Here is a 20,758-nt window from a genome sequence, read left to right on the forward strand (position 1 = left end):
GTTTTTGACTTTGCCTTATGAGTTTTCTGGCTCCCAGTTCAGGGTGTGAGATGGAGAATTCTCTGCCCTTGCTTTGGAATCAGACCTTACTGTGGCCACAGCAGATAAGGATTGACAGACCTTACAATGGCCTTGAATCTGTTTCCAGTCCCTCAGCCTGGTGATCCTGATATGCAAAGCTCTGGCTGGGGATTCTAGAAGGTCCGCCAGAGTACTCTATAGCCCATGTAAAGTTGACTCTATGATTCTGCTTAATAATGTAATTTAACTGTATTTTGGAAAATAGAATTACTTCTCAAAACAAACAGGGATAAGCACCCATCAGTGATTAACTGACATGCTTATCACAGAATGAGGATGTGTGTTCCCCACGTGCCTCCTGAGTCTAATGTTGAGAGCACAGTTATACAAAGGTGTTGACGCTCATCTGGCATCAATAATACAAAGGATGGGGAAGAAAAGGGAAAGGAGGTGTCAGGCTAATAAGAAAGAACTCAAAGGGAGACTGAGCCCAACAAAGAAAATGGGAAAAGCAGGAGGAAGTACATTATCTCTGTTCAGAAAGTCAATATTTATACTAAAGGTCTAATCCCAGTTCAGTAATTTTTCAACTTTGACAACCAAAGTAGGTAATTAAGGCCCAAAGTAGGAAAACACACGCCCGATTGTCATTAACCAGTTTTTGCCTGAATTTTCTAGACCTTTACCTTACTTTTCCACTCAATCTTGTATGGTCTGTCCTGGGAGAGAAATAGCAAGAGAGAAAAAATCCACTATTCCCTGGGGACTTTGTGTCTAACTAGTGGAAAGACAATGGCAAAATGAGAGGGAAAACAAGAAGGAAATAGTGCAGCAAACTTGTGCCATGAAAACACACACACACATCATTTAATTCTTAGCAGAGAAAACCTTGGGAATTTACTTGTGGGTATTCTTGTGTGTGTGTGTGTGTGTATTCTTTTAATGGGATACCAGTCAAGGATAAAAATGATACTGAAGTTCCCTAAAAAGTGCATACATAGATACACTAAAGTTGAGCAAAGACTGTAAACACTGAAAAAATAATTTCTTGATGAGATTTGGGGGTAACTTCTTAGACTAACTGTGGCTACACATTAACACAGCAACAAAGGGAACCCAGAATGTCTCCGAGCCCAATGTGAGGGAAAGGTAAGGGAAAAAGATGAAATACCCAGTCTGTGATTAAGGACAGCTCTGTGTGAGTAAAGTATTGTTTCTGTAAAGTTTTTACGGACGTAAAGAAAATGTTTGCAAAACATCAAAGAAGAGCAAGGAAATCTCATCATCCGTGATCTAAAGTCTATGCATTTTCAACTTTGGCAAAATTGGAGGATCTCCTTACCCCAGTAAGGACCCTACAAAGCTGCTAATATCATCTGAGAGTAAATAGATGAGGGAAGAAGAATCAAGGGACAGTAGGTCAATGGAGTTGGAAGACCTGCAATTATTTGCAACTTCTATTGATACACAGCAGCTGTATTTGACATACATGGGCACACTTAACATAATAAAACAACAATAATCATGCTACATACATACAAAATTGTCTGTTTATCCTTTGTTGAGATTTTCTTTGTGCATAACGTTTTCACTGACTTTATTTGAGCCTGTGAGAAGAATCAAATTATGCTTATTAAAAATATGTGTATTTCTGGAGGGATATGCATTCCTATAACCTTCATTATGATGCTCTTAATTAACCAATATGCCTCATAATAAAGTATCTAGCTGTCACCAAAATCAACACTTTTCAGTTATTAATAGATTAAGGAAAGAATGTTAATTTCTTCAAGCTCCATTTCATTTGGTCTCATTACTTCAGGAGCCAGATGGTTACAGGGCTGGACCTGTCAACAGTTACTGTGAGGAAGAATACATTCAGAAACACCAAACTGAAGTATGAATAACAGCTGAAAAATGAATTTTGAGATAGTTGTGCACAATGCAGAAGGCAGGGCAGAAAGTTATTCTGCTGAGAAATAGAGAAAATTATGAATCAGGCACATTTTAATTGACGGGGTTTCCCCCACACACACCGAACACCCTCTCCTTTCCTCCCCCGACCCCATTAAATTGTCTCCCCCCCCAATAATAGCCACCAGCTCCAGCTGTGCTGTGGAGCAGCCTTCCATTTTTCAGGTGTCTGACGATTTCTCTCGTCCCTCATGCTGCTGGGATTTGACAGTTCTCCTACACTGTTGGTTGATTGATGATGTCAACTTGGAAGAGACAGTTCCACCAGCAGCCAATATTTTCAAGATGTTTTCTTCTTTGATTTAAAAAATTCTTTCTGAGTGCTTCCAAAGGAAGCCACCCTGAAGGTCACCTCCAGCTCAGCTCCTCAGTCTGCTCTGTGGCTGACTTTGTTGAGGGAGGTAAAATGAAGGAGGTAGTTGCTCAGTCTATGGCCCCCATTGGGTGAACCAATTTCTAGGTTTCCGACAACTTTCAGGCTCCATCATGCTGTAATTCAGCTGAGTGATGGTCACTGTTCAAAATTAAGAGACAGGATGTTGGAGTCTGAGACCACATTTTTGGTGAAATTTCTGTGCTTTCGAGCAAGTCATTTGCTCAGAGTATACCACAGCCTCTGTTACGGGCCAAAGAGGATCAATATTTCCTGTTTGTAAAATATTTTGTGATGTGAAAGTGTGAAGTGTCACACAGCTTGCATATCCATGCCACAGTAACTCACGTGGTACTGTTTTGTATTTCTAGTCATTCTTAACCACAGATGTGTCCCAGCACCTGCCCCCTGGTGGACCTGAAGCAATTTGCAACCTGCTCTTTTTTTTTTCCAAGGGCAATTCAAGTTGCACAGATTTGCTGATTGCTGGTGATTAGTACTTATAAGGCTTGAAACTGAAAATTTTAGCCTTATAAAGCTTGAAGGAATCTTAGAGATTTCTTGTCCAAAACTTTCACTTTACACAAGCAAACTGAGAAACGACAAAGGTTTGAAAGACCTGTGTAAGGTCCTAGATGACATTTAACCAGCTTCAGACTGAAAAAGTAAAGAAGCAAAAGAGAACTCAGAGCTGACCCCAGGCTATGAATCTTATTAAATTAAAACAGTTACATCCTGAAATTCACTTGTCCATGCTTTTATTGATTATTTGTTATTTATTTATTGAGAACCTGTTGTGTCCCAGGTGCTATTGATAGGCATTTGGGGATACCTGATGAACAAGCATATCATCCAGTGGTTATTTTCAACAATCTTTTCAACTTCTACAGAAAAATTAACTTCAGAAAATTAACTTACCCTCAAGCAATTGTTTCATTCTTAATGACAACTAAAATAAAGGGTGCTTAATTAAAAATAAAAGTATATTACCTTCAGGATACATTTTCTTCCATACAATGAAAAAAATTCTGTGATTCTTTTATCCAGGCTGGTGATCTGAACTTTAAAAGGGGTGAGAATTTAGTTGAACTGTCTAAAGGAAAGAAATTCTGGTAGATCTGAAGAGGAACATTTACTGTCCATGAGCTACTCAACGCTTCTCTCTGAAAGCACCAGGCTCTTCAATCAGCTCTGTCTTGAAAGTTTCTCTCCTCCTCCCCAAATTGATTGGAACCAATATTCTGAGAAAATACAAAGGTGTGAGCAGAGGATGGTTGGTTCTAAATGAGCGGTAGGCAAACTTGATACAAAAATAACCTTCAGAAAAAGGAAACTGTCAATGGGACACATTATTTTTCTCCCAGAATTCAAAATGATTACAGGTATATTGAGTACCATGGAAAAGTAAGTTATAGGCTTCCAGGTGAAAATGATCTGCAAAACTAAGTAGAACAATGCCAAAATGAAACTTGACACAATTCTAGGCATTAAAATTCACCATATAGCCAACAATTATGACACAAGAGAGTCCTCTTTCTACTCTTTCATCTGGGCTAACTGTATTTATCCTGAGAACTCTAGTGGCTCATCATTGGTGTAGACACTGGCAGTTAGACTTGTTTGGGTAAACAAGGCAAGCAGGCAGGTCAGGCCCTGGAAATGTTTATTTGGATAAGAATTGAGTAGCCTCTTGGGGAGAGATCCCATCCTAATGGCGGAGCGAGACTTGCATATTAAGTTTGGTTCTATACAGTGTCTCAGCCATTGGAGGTCAGGATAAATCTTAATGTAGTACATCGTTTGTCACTGGTATTTTCCCAAGCCAATTCATCCACCTCTGTGTCCTTGAGACCTGGAAAGGGGAGAATAAATAGAATACACTGAATAAACTGTTTTCTCACAAGCTTGTTGCAGTCATTGGAAGTCCAAAGCATCTCAGATTACAATGAAAGTGAGGCATTCTCTTCCTTGGGGCATCGGGTATTTGACACACATTGGGCTCTAGCCCATGATTCCAACAACTCCAGTTATAATGAGACCTGGGGTCTGGCTTGGTTTTTGTTTGTTTGTTTCGTGGTTTGCTGACATTATCCATCACTCATAGCCTCAGCAGCAGCCAGAGGCAGTGCCTGGTGGTGCCGGAGGCTGGAACAAGGGATGACATTGTTTTAGATGTTCCTTGGCAGGGACCTCCAGCAAGAGCAAGAGCAAGGGCTCAGGTGCCAGATCACCAAAGAGGATCAGAGAAGGAGGGAAAGAGAGTGGTAGGCACCTCTTGCTAGCTCAAAGGATTTGTTTGTGAGTACACAATAACAGATCCCTAGGGGTTTCTGCAAATAGCTGGAGGAAGGAGGTAGAAACTTTGAAGGGAATAAAAGGTGTTCAGAGGTTTCACAGTTGGAGAACTAAAGCCCAGGAAATACTGTTAAGTGGCCCCACTTTACACTTAGAATGATGTGACCTGGGAATTAAAAAAAAAATCTTTTAAGTAGTAGGGTAGTCCTTTGTAAAAACAAAAACAAAAACAAAAACAGAAGAGAGCCATGATTTCTATGTTTAGTCTTTGTTATGCCTCTGACTACCAGACCTTGGAAAGGCCCTTCTGTTTTTTAATTCACCATGTTAGAATGTTATCATTGGGTATCATTCAGGTCTTTGGGGAATCCTATTTAAAAGTCCTATAGCTGTAGCTATTTATTCTCTACTATTTAAAAGAGCCCTAACATTCTCAGCTTGACTAAACTTGGGACAGCTTTCTTCCTGGCTATAAGCCCCTGGCCTCCCTTTTCTTTGGCATTTACTTTAGAAAAGTTGTGACTATAAATTCTGTATCTACCCCTTTGAGATCTAAATCTCCCAGCCTCTTGCCAGTTTTAATCCAGGGACATCTTTCTCAAAGACCTGGGAGCCATCCCTTTGACATGTAATCCTCAAGAAAAATAACACCATGTTTTCCAGCATCTGATTTCCATAAGCAATAATTAGCAAATCCTGGTGGCCTAATCTCCCCACTAACATTCTTTAGTACTTTTCCCCTAGCCTATCCCAGTGCTTAAAGTTCCACCATCTCTTGTTCAGTGGAATTCCGTTTACTCTCTCCGCTCTATTGCAGTAGTCTTGCATGAAGTGTTGCTTTTTAAATTCTGTCCAGTGCAATTTTTCTTTGATACCACCTGTAGACCAGACTCTTTCCTCTGTTGTCTAGACTAATCCTCGCCAGGGGCAGGAGGGTTTTTACTTGATCTAAGATCCCCTTGCTGCTCTTTTGAACCTGATATAAACAAACTTCCCTCTAGTTCTTAAGGTCCAACATTACCCTCACTCCTCTTGAGATGTCCCTGTTCTTATAAGTAGGATTTGCCCTTAGTCTGTGTTTCTCAATTTTATTTCTGGGAAACTCCCTGGTTTTTGTCTTGTGTCCCGACTGTTACCCTGTCTTTGTGGGTATCAGTTCCACATTGTTCTCTTCCTGCCTGTGGACATCTCTAGGCTTGTTACATCAGCTTGGATTCCATGTTCCCTGCCTGGACTGAGACTGGCATAATGTTGAGGCCCTTTGGAGGCAAAGTTTACCATTTCAAATGATACAGCCTTTGGGCATTTGCAGCCAGATCACCTCTCCCTGTCTCCCCTTATCTTGACTCAGTGAATTAGTCTAATTTCAAATCCTTGCTCCAGCCTTTTTGGCTTATTTTATTGTGATCTGGTGAGTCCTCCCTGTTGACTTCTGAAGTTTTTGAAAAGGAAAATTAAATGGCCTCTGGGTCAAACTTAAAAGGTAGATGGGGGTGCCTGGCTGGCTTAAATTGGTAGAACATACAACTCTTGATCTCAGGGTCATAAATTCAAGCCCCATGTTAGGCTTGAAGCCTACTCAAAAAAAAAAAAAATGAAAATGAAAAAATAAAAGGGAGGTTATAAGCATTCATTATTATAATCTTTTTAACATCCTATAAAAGAGATATTTGCTACCCTCATTTTAGAGAAGAGTAAACTGAGGCTCAGAAAAGTTGACTTGTCCAAAGACACAGGACCAAAACTCAATGATATTGTTGAATTTTTTTAAATGCTATTTTTAACTGGAATCCTCCTGCTTGTAAATCTTGTGCTCTTTCTTCCCTACCATGCTGAATTCCTTCTGGTTGTAAATAGTATTAATGAAACACCTTCACAAAGTTTTCAGGGGACCAATGTAAAATTTAATTCAGCAATTTGGGATATTATTTTCAGTGGAAATTTAATAAAATTATAAGGCACTGTAATAAATACTATACATAAATATATATGCCTTACATAATTATAAGGCCTAACTGAATACTTTGGGAATCATTAAAAACTGGTTTTGGTGAGGCGGGCGGAGCAAGATGGCGGAGGAGTAGGAGACCTGGGTTTACTCTGGTCTCAGGAATTCAGCTGAATAGGGATCAAACCATTCTGATCACCTACGAACTCAACAGGAGACCGAAGAAGAGAGTAGCAACAACTCTCTGAACAGAGAAGCGACCACTTTCTGGAAGGTAGGACGTGCAGAGAAGTGAATCCGAGGCGATATTCGGGAGGAAGGATGGCGGGGGAGGGGGCCTCCGTGGGCCGCTTCTGGCAAGTGCTAGAGCCGCGGAGCACAAAATCGGAACATTGAGAAGTTGGCTCCGCTGAGGGACGTCGCTCCAGTGGCTAAGCGGGGGGTGGAACCTTCGCGGGACAGTGTGGTCTCAGGACCCTCGGGGTCACAGAAAGACCGGGGGTGCCTGAGAGCATCAGAGCTCCCAGGTATCGGAGCAGGGAAGCCGGCTGCAGAGACGGAGCCGAGGCGCGGGCTCTCAGCTCGGGGTTGCCATAAACTGTGATCTACGGCCCAGTCGGGCCACTGCTCCTCCAGCAGGGACCCAACAAGCAGCAGATCCGGGGAGACTCCCCTTCCTCCCCCGGGAGGAGCGGCGCGGGAGCGCACCGCAGGGATCTGCTGGGTTTAGAGACTCCACACGGGGTCGGGTGCCAGAGATACAAACGCTCGGTCACAGGCCGGGTGAGCCGGAGTGCGGCCGGAGACCAGGGAGACGGGAGTGACTGCTTTTCTCTGGGGGCGCACTGAGGAGCGGGGCCCCGAGTTCTCAGCTCCTCCGAGTGGAGATTGGGAGGCCACCATTTTCACTCTGGTCCTCCAAAGCTGTGCCGAGAGCTTGCAGGGAACAAAAGCTCCCGAGAGCAAACCCGAGCAGCTTGCTTAGCCCGGACCGACAAGGGCGGGGCAATTCCGCCTCCGGCAAAGACATTTGGGAACCATGGCAACAGGCCCCTCCCCCAGAAGATCAGCACGAACAGCCAGCAAGCCAAGACCAAGTTTACCGATCAAGGAGAACGGGAGAACTCCAGCGCTAGGGAATACTGCACATAGAATTCATGGCTTTTTTACCATGATTCATTAATTTTTCAAAGTTAATTTTTTTAACTGTTTTTTTTTTGAATTTTTCTTTTTCCCTTTTTCAACCAACATCTTATCAATCCCTTTTTTAAAAAAACATTCTTTATTTTTCATTTTTAGAGTCATATTTTATCCCTTCGTAGTAGTTACCCTTATTTTTGGCATATATATATAAGTTGTTCTCTCTTTAAAATTTTGAGATACAGTTTCTTATAACAGATCAAAATATACCCTAAATCACTAGTGTATGGCTTTGTTCTAGTCTCCTGCCTGATCACATTCTCTCCCTTTTTTTCTTTTTTTTTTAAATCTTCTTTCTTTTTTCAAACAAATTCTTATCAATTCTTTTTATAAAATCTTTTATAATTTTCATCTTTACAGTCATCTTCCATCCCTTCATTGTATCAACCCTTATTTTGTACATATATAAGTCTTTCTTCCTTTAAAATTTTAGGAGGCACTTTCTTCTAACAGACCAAAATACGCCCAAAATCTAGTGTGTGGCACTGATCTATGCATGAGCCTGATCATATTTGATCATATTCTGGTATTTTTTTGTTTTGTTCTGTTTTTGTTTGTTTGTATCTTTTTCTTTTTCTTTTTTTTTCTCTTTCTTTTTTCTTTCTTTCCCTTCCTTTTCCCCAGGTTTCAGGTCTTTTCTGATTTGTATAGAGTATATTTGCTGGGGAGGTTGTTAACCTGTTAGCATTTTGTTCTCTCATTCATCTATTCTCCTCTGGACAAAATGACAAGACGAAAAAAATCACCTCAGCAAAAAGAACAAGAGGTGGTACCGTCAGCCAGGGACCTACCCAATACGGACATTAGTACGATGTCGGACCTAGAGTTCAGAATCATGACTTTAAAGATACTAGCTGGGCTTGAAAAAAGCATAGAGGTTATTAGAGAAACCCTTTCTGGAGAAATAAAAGAACTAAAATTGAACCAAGTCGAAATCAAAAAGGCTATTAATGAGGTGCAATCAAAAATGGGGGCACTAACTGCTAGGATAAATGAGGCAGAAGAGAGAATCAGCGATATAGAAGACCAAATGATGGAAAATAAAGAAGCTGAGAAAAAGAGAGATAAACAACAACAGGATCACGAGGGCAGAATTCGAGAGATAAGCGATACGATAAGACGAAACAACATTTGAATAATTGGGATCCCAGAAGAAGAAGAAAGAGAGAGAGGGGCAGAAGGTATATTGGAGCAAATTATAGCAGAGAACTTTCCTTCCCTGGGGAAGGAAACAGGCATCAAAATCCAAGAGGCACAGAGAACCCCTCTCTAAATCAATAAAAATAGGTCAACACCCTGACATCTAATAGTAAAACATACGAGTCTCAGAGACAAAGAGAAAATCCTGAAAGCGGCTCGGGAGAAGAGGTCTGTAACCTACAATGGTAGAAATATTAGATTGGCAACAGACCTATCCACAGAGACCTGGCAGGCCAGAAAGGACTGGCATGATATCTTCAGAGCACTAAATGAGAAAAATATGCTGCCAAGAATACTATATCCAGCTAGGCTCTCATTGAAAATTGAAGAGAGATAAAAAGCTTCAAGGACAAACAAAAACTAAAGGAATTTGCAAACACGAAACCAGCCCTACAGGAAATATTGAAAGGGGTCCTCTAAGCAAAGAGAGAGCCTAAAAGCACGACAAATCAGAAAGGAACAGAGACAATATACAGTAACAGTCACCTTACAGGCAATACAATGGCACTAAATTCATATCTTTCAATAGTTACCCTGAATGTAAATGGGCTCAATGCCCCAATCAAAATACACACAGTATCAGATTGGATTAAAAAACAAGACCCATCGATATGCTGTCTGCAAGAGACTCATATTAGACTCAAAGACACCCCCACATTGAAAGTGAGGGGGTGGAAAACCATTTACCATGCTAATGGACACCAAAAGAAAGCTGGGGTGGCAATCCTTATATCAGAAAATTAGATTTTAAAACAAAGACTGTAATAAGAGATGAGGAAGGACACTATATCCTACATAAAGGGTCTATCCAACAAGAAGATCTAACAATTGTAAATATCTATGCCCCTAACATGGGAGCAGCCAATTATATAAGGCAATTACTAACAAAAGCAAAGAAATACATTGACAACAATACAATAATAGTGGGGGACTTTGACACCTCCCTGACTGAAATGGACAGATCATCTAACCAAAGATCAACAAGGAAATAAAGACTTTAAATGACACACTGGACCAAATGGACTTCACAGACATATTCAGAACATTCCATCCGAAAGCAACGGAATACACATTCTTCTCTAGTGCCATTGGAACATTCTCCAGAATGGATCACATCCTAGGTCACAAATCAGGTCTCAACTGGTACCAAAAGATTGGGATTATTCCCTGCATATTTTCAGACCACAATGCTTTGAAACTAGAACTCAATCACAAGAGGAAAGTCAGAAAGAACTCAAATACATGGAGGCTAAAGAGCATCCTACTAAAGAGTGAATGGGTCAACCAGGAAATTAAAGAAGATTTAAAAAATTCATGGAAACAAATGAAAATGAAAGCACAAATGTTCAGAATCTTTGGGATAGGGCAAAGGCAGTCCTAAGAGGAAGGTATATAGCAATACAAGCCTTTCTCAAGAAACAAGAAAGGTCTCAAATACACAAACTAACCCTACACCTAAAGGAGCTAGAGAAAAAAGAGCAAGTAAAGCCTAAACCCAGCAGGAGAAGAGAAATAATAAAGATCAGAGCAGAAATCAATGAAATAGAAACCAAAAGAATAGTAGAACAGATCAACGAAACTAGGAGCTGGTTCTTTGAAAGAATTAACAAGATTGATAAATCCCTGGCCAGACTTATCAAAAAGAGAAGAGAAATGACCCAAATCAACAAAATCATGACTGAAAGGGGAGAGATCACAACCAACACCAAAGAAATACAAACAATTATAAGAACATATTATGAGCAACTCTATGCCAGCAAATTAGATAACAGGAAGAAATGGATGCATTCCTAGAGATGTATCAACTACCAAAATTGAACCAGGAAGAACTAGAAAACCTGAACAGACCTATAACCACTAAGGAAATTGAAGCAGTCATCAAAAATCTCCCCACAAACAAAAGCCCAGGGCCAGATGGCTTCCCAGGGGAATTCTACCAAACATTTAAAGAGGAATTAATACCTATTCTCCTGAAACTGTTTCAAAAAATAGAAATGGAAGGAAAACTTCCAAACTCATTTTATGAGGCCACCATTACCTTGATCCCCAAACCAGACAAAGACCCCATCAAAAAGGAGAATTACAGGCCAATATCCTTGATGAACATGGATGCAAAAATTCTCACCAAAATACTAGCCACTAGGATCCAACAGTACATTAAAAGGATTATTCACCATGACCAAGTGGGATTTATCCCTGGGCTGCAAGGTTGGTTCAATATCCACAAATCAATCAACGTGATACAATACATTAACAAAAGAAAGAACAAGAATTATATGATCCTCTCAATAGATTGCAGAAAAAGCATTTGTCAAAGTACAGCATCCTTTCTTGATCAAAACTCTTCAGAGTATAGGGATACAGGGTCCATACCTCAATATCATAAAAGCCATCTATGAAAAACCTACAGCGAATATCATTCTCAATGGGGAAAAGCTGCGAGCTTTTCCCCTAAGGTCAGGAACGCGGCAGGGATGTCCACTGTCACCACTGCTATTCAACATAGTATTAGAAGTCCTTGCCACAGCAATCAGAGAACAAAAAGAAATCAAAGGCATCCAAATCGGCAAAGAGGAAGTCAAACTCTCACTCTTTGCAGATGATATGATACTGTATGTGGAAAACCCAAAAGACTCCACCCCAAAACTGCTAGAACTCATACAGGAATTCAGTAAAGTAGCAGGATATAAAATCCATGCACAGAAATCAGTGGCATTTCTATATACCAACAACAAGACAGAAGAGAGACAAATCAAGGAGTCAATCCCATTTCCAATTGCACCCAAAGCCATAAGATACCTAGGAATAAATTTAACCAAAGAGGCAAAGGATCTGTACTCAGAAAACTCTAAAATACTCATGAAAGAAATTGAAGAAGACATAAAGAAATGGAAAAACGTTCCATGCTCATGGATTGGAAGAACAAACATTGTGAAGATGTCAATGCTACCTAGAGCAATCTACACATTCAAAGCAATCCCCATCTAAATACCATCCACTTTTTTCAACGAAATGGAACAAATAATCCTAAAATTTGTATGGAACCAGAAGAGACCCCGAATAGCCAGAAGAATGTTGAAAAAGAAAACCAAAGCTGGCGGCATCACAATTCCGGACTTCCAGCTCTATTACAAAGCTGTCATCATCAAGACAGTATGGTACTGGCACAAAAACAGACGCACAGATCAATGGAACAGAATAGAGAGCCCAGAAATGGACCCTCAACTCTATGGTCAATTTATCTTTGACAAAGCAGGAAAGAATGTCCAATGGCAAAAAGTCTCTTCAACAAATGGTGTTGGGAAAATTGGACAGCCACATGCAGAAGAATGAAACTGGACCATTTCCTTACACCACACACAAAAATAGACTCCAAATGGTTGAAAGACCTAAACGTGAGACAGGAGTCCATCCAAATCCTAAAGGAGAACACAGGCAGCAACCTCTTCAACCTCAGACGCAGCAACTTCTTCCTAGAAACATCGCCAAGGGCAAGGGAAGCAAGGGCAAAAATGAATTATTGGGATTTCATCCAGATAAAAAGCTTTTGCACAGCAAAAGAAACAGTCCACAAAACCAAAAGACACCCGACAGAATGGGAGAAAATATTTGCAAATGACATATCAGATAAAGGGCTAGTATCCAAAATCTATAAAGAACTTATCAAATTCAACACCCAAAGAACAAATAATCCAATCAAGAAATGGGCAGAAGACATGAACAGACATTTTTCCAAAGAAGACATCCAAATGGCCAACAGACACATGAAAAAGTGCTCAACATCATTCAGCATCAGGGAAATCCAAATCAAAACCTCAATGAGATACCACCTCACACCCGTCAGAATGGCTAAAATTAACAAGTCAGGAAACAAGGGATGTTGGCGAGGATGTGGAGAAAGGGGAACCCTCCTACACTGTTGGTGGGAATGCGAGCTGGTGCAACCACTCTGGAAAACAGTCTGGAGTTTCCTCAAACAGTTGAAAATAGAGCCACCCTACGATCCAGCAATTGCACTACTGGGTATTTACCCCAAAGATACAAATGGAGGGATCCGAAGGGGTATGTGCACCCCAATGTTTATAGCAGCAATGTCCACAGTAGCCAAACTGTGGAAAGAGCCAAGATGTCCATCGACAGATGAATGGATAAAGAAGAAGTGGTATATATACACAATGGAATATTATGCAGCCATCAAAAGGAATGAGATCTTGCCATTTGCAACGACGTGGATGGAACTGGAGGGTGTTATGCTGAGTGAAATATGTCAATCAGAGAAAGACATGTATCATATGACCTCACTGATATGAGGAATTCTTAATCTCAGGAAAAACCTGAGGGTTGCTGGAGTGGTGGGGGTTGGGAGGGATGGGGTGGCTGGGTGATAGACATTGGGGAGGGTATGTGTTATGGTGAGCGCTGTGAATTGTGCAAGACTGTTGAATCACAGATCTGTACTTCTGAAACAAATAATGCAATATATGTTAAGAATAAAAGAAGAAGAAGAAGATAGGAGGAGGGGAAGAATGAAGGGGACTAAGTCAGAGGGTGAGACGAACCATGAGAGACGATGGACTCTGAAAAACAAACTGAGGGTTCTAGAGGGGAGGGGGGTGGGGGGATGGGTTAGCCTGGTGATGGGTATTAAGGAGGGCACATTCTGCGTGGAGCACTGGGTGTTATGCACAAACAATGAATCATGGAACACTACATCAAAGACTAATGATGTAATGTGTGGTGATTAACATAACAATAAAAAATTTAAAAAAAAAAGATCAGTAGTTTACATGCCCTGATTAATAATACTAGTGACATAGGCACTAAAGAAAAACCCAAATCAACACAAGTAACACATAATTAGAGCACAGATATTTTTTTAAGAAGATGTCCAAATGCACATATAAAAATTCAAAACAGGAGAATGCTAATTAAGTTCAAGTCTTTAACTGCGGGGACTACATCTGATTACAAGCTGTCATGTATTTCCTGGCTGAATTTTTGCATAAATGCTCTTAATTTCCCCTAATGAAACTATGGAAATCAAGAATTCTATTGTGAAATTGAAAAAATAAAACCTTTAAAACCAAAACCAAAACAAAACAAAACAAAACTGGTTTTGGTGTGTCTTTTAGTAAACATTTTAGAGATTTGTACTTGTGCTTTTTTATATATATACTTTATGTTTTCGCGAGAGGTATTTTTCCTTTGCATCTGCTTCTCTCACCCCATCACATGTATTCTCCCACACAGTTTACTCATACTGTATTATGCCTTTCTATTAAATATTCTTGCTCTCTATTGAGCTATTTTCTAGGATTCTACCATCATATCAGTCACATTTAAAATCCCAAGATAAGAATTGAGAAATCAGTATAATGTTTTTTGGTTTATATTAATCTGAGAAGTTTGGGACAATAAGGGAGTGTGGGTCTAGTGTTTCCCGAGCACCTTTTAGTTTCCAAGCATAATGGGTTCCTTCCCCAGGGCAAGTTGGCCAACTTTTAGAATTCTGGGCATTAGGTGGTAATTTTTAGGGCAGTGCATCCTGCTTCCCTCTAAAGTATGAGGATCAAAGTATAGATTACTGCCCCCTGTTCACAGTTCCCTTGTAACATTGCTCACTAACTCACGTTGAGGCAGGAATGACATTGGCTAGATCACCTTAAAATGATGTATTAGTTTTCTATTGCCACTGTAACAGATTGCCACAAATTTACTGGCTTAAAGCAACACAGATTAATTATTTTACAGTTCTGGAGGTCAGAAATCCAAAATCATTTTCACTGGGCTAAAATCAAGATGTCAATAAATCTGTGTTCCTTCTGGAGACTCCAGGGGAGAATCTGGGTTTTTTTTGGGGTTTGTTTGTTTTTGTTTGTTTTGGCCTTTTCCCGCGTCTAGAGATCACCCAAGTTTCTTGGTTCATGGCCACTTCTCTCATTGTCAAAGCCAGTAATGTAGCATATTCTCTCCTTTCTGACCTCTCTATCCCTTTATCTTCTCTCGCTTACTCTTAAAATGCCACCTTTTTATGATGACCCTGCAGTTATATTATGCCCACCAGGATAATCCAGAAATCCTCCTTCCCTTCCTATGTCCCTTCCTTTCCCTTTCCCTCCCTCTTTCTTTCAACATTAGATCTGATCCGATTAGAAAGAGTGAGCTTCAGTGTGCTGGAAAGAGCACATGGAGTGATAAACTATAAACTCTGGGTCCTGGTTGTAACTTTCCCAATGTTATCAAAGAATCAGAAACACTATTTTCTGTTATTCTCTTATCAATCTGAAATACATGAATGGTGCATTTTTATTGTTATTGAAATATATACCAATCCCATTCTCTCTCGTTCAGGGAAAAATTGGTCTAAAATAGAAGTCATACAAAGATCACACCTCACATTTTCTAAATTTTAAGGATAAGAATATTTTGTAATACGTTGCTACACAGTATCATTAGGGAACTTCAAAAACATAAATCTGCCATATTAAAAAAAAAAGACATGCAGCCATGTAAAGTAAAAACAAAATAATTCATTATATGGGATGATTTTCTGGCTTTCTTTTTATCAAATTCTGGCTGGATTCCTCAAACTCAAAAATTTTTTTTGACAGCTGAACATATTCTTTCCTAAATTTTAACATGTCTTAGGGGATAATCAGTAGTTTTCAAAAGCTTATACAATAACTCCAACTGCATGCATTTAGCAGATTATTTGTTCCAGTTCTTTTCTAGAAACAAATAACACCATAAGGCCAGTGCACTTACAACAACTGTGGATCATCTGGAACTTTAAAAATCTGAGAAAAGAGCTGTTCCCATCAGTCCTAATAAGCAGATGAAAAATAGAATTTTCCAAAGGGCTTTACCCACATACATTTTAAAATTTCTCATGTCAAAAGAAACCTCTTCTGCTTTTAATATAAACAAGGGACAAAATTAAATGCAAAAGAGTCTGCTAATGCAAGATTGAGATTCTCAGAGGAACATCAATTTTCCCACATTCCACACATTCTGAATATTAAGGTATCACATTTAGGACAGTAGCTAGTTCTGAAAAACACAGTATCTGAAGTATAATGGATACAAATGAAAGGAATGGCAGGCAGTCTCACTTTTTTAGTATGTATGACCACAGCAGAGTCAATTCTTGATTATTCAGTCTAATCACTGAGAGTTAATATGATCTTTGTCTCTCTTGTTTTCCCCTTCCTTTTCTGTTTCCCCTTCCACTAAAAGACCTTCAAGCTCAGGAAGAAGAAATAAAGGAGAGTAGGCAATTTGGTTTCCAATTCATTGCTCAATTACTCGTTCAGGAAATGTGGATGCAGGGCCAGATTGAAATCATCATTAATTAGAAAATATTACCCATATCTTGTCCCTTGAGTAACTTATCATAAAAATCAGGATCTTAGGCTTTTACTCTTAAATGGTTCCTACAAATGGTCTACAAATGACCACTAAAGATGATTTCCTCTAAAGCCATTTGAATTTTTTTAAATTGTACTTGTTTTTTATTTCAAAGAAAGGTTATGTATATAATAGGATAGAGGCAAACTCAGTGGACAGTTTACCAGAGGTGGAAACAGGTGTATGCCATATGAAATAATCCATACATTTTGACTTGACCACGCTTCCCAGCTTTTAAGATATATACAGAGAATTTGCAGCAAAGATGCCGTTGAGTAACAATACCAACACTCTGTATTTATATAGCACCTTTGTTTCAGAGAGTTCAGAGGGCTTTATAAACAGTATCTCATTAATCTTCACAACTTCCCTTATATGGAAGGCAGTTTCAGCTATCATTACTCACATCTTTATCAACAAGGAAACAGTTGCCTGCAGAGTGGCTAAACAACTTGTCCAAGGTCACTGAGGGAGTGAGTGGCAAAGCCAAGAATAAAACTCAGGGCTTTGACCTTCCAGTTTAGTATTCTCTCCAGGAAGCCACATTGAAGGAAGAGCAACTTCTAACATGCATATTCATAAGTGTCCCAAGAAAAATTTAGCATTTCTCAATATTTTCATCAGCCCAACTCTGATGCCAATTGGTGGCCATTTGATATAAAATCCAATGGTGTAGTAAGAGGGATCTATTCAAACTGTACTGAGATAACACATAGGTCTTAGTCCCTAAGCCCCGCATTAATCACCTAGAATCTAGCAGTTGACTGCACATAACTCGTTGGACCAACCAGGAAAAAGAATACTGAGGAGCATACAGTGGCCACACAGGATAGGAAAACCCTGCTTGAAATGACTAAGCTGTCAGTCTCCCTGCTAAAAAATAGGTGGGTAATTCCTGTGAGAGTAAATCGCCACTAGTTAGTTCAATAAACATTTCTTTATTGTTTGTCATTTATTGTGTGTTAGGCGTGAGCTAAGGGTGCATACCTGTCCTCAGGTAGCTTATGATCTAGTGGAAAAATAGAGAAATGGGTACACAAGTCTTCATAGGAGAGGATGATGACTATCTTGCCTGGGGTCATTAGAGAAAGCTGAAACCTAACTCCAACTCCCAAAGCTCTTGTCCAGCCATGCCATTAGATTCAAACATGGCATCTCCTTTTCCTGGACCTCTCTTCCACTTCTGCTTGCGTGGCAGACATGTTCTAATCTTCAGGTAACAGCTTCACTGCATCTCCTCAGAGAGGTCTTCCTAACCTTTCCGATAGGTTTCCCCTTGTCGTTGTCAGTCACAGAACTCTATTTTCCCTTAGAGCTTTCCTCTACATTGGTTTAGTAGAGCTGTTTGTTAACCAGTTTATAATCTGTCTCCCTCTCCAAATTGTAAGCTCCACAGAGAGCAGGAACCATGATTATTGAATAGTGTGCACTCAGACAGGGTGACAACCCTTAGCTTCTCTCTCATCCTACATAAAATAAGAATCATGACACTTACCTCCTAGCATTATTGTAAAAATTAAATGTATAAATAGACACAAAACTGCATCACATGATGTTAGGCACATAAATTCCATAAACGGTAATCTGAATGGCATTAGATGTCTGTGGACTTAACAATGTACAAGTTATTGATTACTTTGTCAAATGTCATTTTTTTTTTTTTGTGGAGCAATAGGAGTGGAGTTGAAGAAGCCAAGTTAATGCATAATAACTTTTTTATAGACATATAATTGTGAAAAGAAAAGATGTCAAAACTCAGATTGCATAGGAGAATGTAGGATTGCAGGGTATGTGTGTGTGATGGGCCTGTGTGTACGTGTCTGTGTGTATGAATTTATGTGCTGAGAGATTGAAAAATATATACAGGATAAGAGAGGCAGAATTGATGGAAGGTGGTATCGATGAAACATGAGAATATGGAGAAATTAGTCTTTGACAGAACAAGGAACAGCTCTGTGAGATGGGAGAGAAAGATGCACAGATGAGTGTAGATGTAATGGAAATTATTTTTATAGTGAACATTTCCTGAGTACTCACTAACTGGTAAGCACTATAATAAGTGCTTTCCTACTTGAAAGTACGTACTTTATTTTCATCAGTTTCTATGTAAGGAAACCAAAGATTAGAGAGGTTACATAACTGCTGAAGGTCACACACATAACCAGTGGTATCAGCAGGTGTTGCTGCCACCATGACTCAGGTCGAAATCACACTGCTAAGTTACTTCTCACATGCATAAGTCAGTGGAGGCAGTTTCTAAATTGAAAGTGCTGAATCCTGATCATCTTTAATTTCCTGGGGAGGAAAGAAATCATTTTTGAGAGTGTATGTATGTTTGAGAGGGTATGAGGGCAACATGATGTTTGAAGAATTTGAGAAGAATGTTGAAAGTTGAAGTAATGACCATGGGTTTTGCAGCAGACATTAGGTACCAGAGTTGTGCGTTTCCAGTGTCCCTCATCTCAGCTCTATGAGAAGCCTCAGTATTAGAAAGACTAGGAGAATAGTTAGCTTGACCCAACATTGGAGAGTTGTTGCTGAAGTCTAAGGGAGAAAGAGGATGGATGATGCTAGTAAGGAGGTGAATAAATTGGCTAACCACGAGATCTAGACTAGATAGGTAAATATGTGAGCCCAGGGGGAGACTTATAATTGCTTAGGGACAGAAAAGAAAAGTCAAAGAATTGGAAAACGGTAAGATCAGAATGGGAATAAGGTAGCAGGAAAAATAAAAGATCTGATTTAGTAATTTCAGGAATGTACTAAAAGTGAAAGATGACAAGACCCAGGGGAGGCCCTTGAAATTGAGTAAGGATGGAGATCTTAAAACAATACTATGTGGCGGGGCTTTATGGTACGTAGGCATAAGTCTTGTGGATGTGAAGTGTGGTTTTCTAGTAGAGGGGACATTCTTTGTCTCTGATGTGTCTGAACATACCCTGGAATCCCACAAAGGAGACTACCTGCTTTTCCTTGGTTTGTGGTTTGATAATGTTAACTATAAAGAAGCCCTTTGTCTTTATCTCTCACACTAGTTGGCATTCTCTTAAAACAATCTACAATTTCTGCCAAAATATGTTCAGGAAATATGAGCTGCTGCAGTGTGTGACCCCTTTAGATGACCACAAACTGAATCATGGAATACAGTTCAGCTGAGTAATAAAATATAATCAGATTGGCAGGCGGCATCAGACTCGGCCATGCCCGTACAGACCTTCTTTTAACCCAGTTTAACAAGTTGCTCTCCAAAAGTTATTTATTCCCCCTGTCAACATTCTTATTGTGGAAATGATAGCCATCAAATCTCTTTTAGGTGCTAATCCTGTTCTTTTCTCTTCTGTCTCAGGTAGTGAAACGCCTCATAGAAGCAATATCCTTTGAATCAGCCGAGTGATTTGTTTGACATCGAAGGAATAGCTATCAACTAAAAATAATAATAATAATAAATGTAACATCCTCATCATTAGCCATGTAGGAAATTCAAAATAAATATCTGCAACCAAAATGACTTTGAAATCTTATGATGCTTCGATTACTGTAGGCAGCTGTCCAACCAGAGGTAATCTGCCATCTCACTCCAAATGTCAGTCTTACTTTAGTACAGCATCACTACAAGGTACTCCTAGACTTTCACATGTCACTCTAAACCCCATTCTTAACAGAGCTCTCAGGCTAATAGGGCCAAATGAGATTGGTAGCTACAAAGAGATGATCTTCAAACTGAATCCCATATTTAATAGCAATGACAAATTTAAGAAATTACCATATGGATTCGCCAATTTAAAAATGATAATAAATCATAGGAAATCAAAAGTTAGTCAGGACCATTCCTTGGCAGATGCATTCTTAGGTCTAACCAAATGTCTTTCATAATTTGATTTGTATTTATTGGCTATTTTCTCTGTGCCATATATTGTTCTTAGTCTTTTTGAGTGTGTCTTTCACTACATGCAATGCTATTATTATCTTTATTCTATAAACTAGAAAAATGAAGGTTGGGGAATTTAAGTACCTTGCTCCAAACTAGTAATTGATGGATCCTGAATTTGGACCCAGGTAGTTGGACTCTAGAGACTGAACTTATAAGCACTGTGTTAGTCCACCTATGTGTGCCTCTCTTTCAAACGGGATCTAAAACAGCAAAAAGAATATCCTGCTCAGGAGTTCTTAAATCTTAAAATCTGATTGCCCAGAGAATTTTGGGCAGTCATGTTCCTGAAATTAAAAAAAAAGTAGAGAGTTGTGTTTCTGAAGAAGTTCTGTATGGTCACAAAACGTCCTCATTACTGAAGTAACAAAAGGAAAATACCAGATCAACTTAAAAAAAATCATATTTTTTT

General features: G+C 39.5%; 1 long non-coding RNA gene across 1 annotated transcript in view; it reads left to right on the forward strand.

Moving 5' to 3' along the window:
* Nucleotides 1-19,885, forward strand: part of LOC141370483 (uncharacterized) — a 90,587-nt gene extending 70,702 nt beyond the window's left edge. Inside the window, exon 3 of the long non-coding RNA XR_012374540.1 lies at nucleotides 19,765-19,885. This is a non-coding gene — a long non-coding RNA (uncharacterized lncRNA). The remainder of the gene's footprint in view (nucleotides 1-19,764) is intronic.
* Nucleotides 19,886-20,758: the final 873 nt, after the last annotated feature.

The sequence above is a fragment of the Callorhinus ursinus genome, unplaced genomic scaffold (assembly GCF_003265705.2).
Source record: "Callorhinus ursinus isolate GAN/ISIS: 27379988/994484 unplaced genomic scaffold, GSC_fseal_2.0 scaffold36, whole genome shotgun sequence".
Taxonomy (NCBI): domain Eukaryota; kingdom Metazoa; phylum Chordata; class Mammalia; order Carnivora; family Otariidae; genus Callorhinus; species Callorhinus ursinus.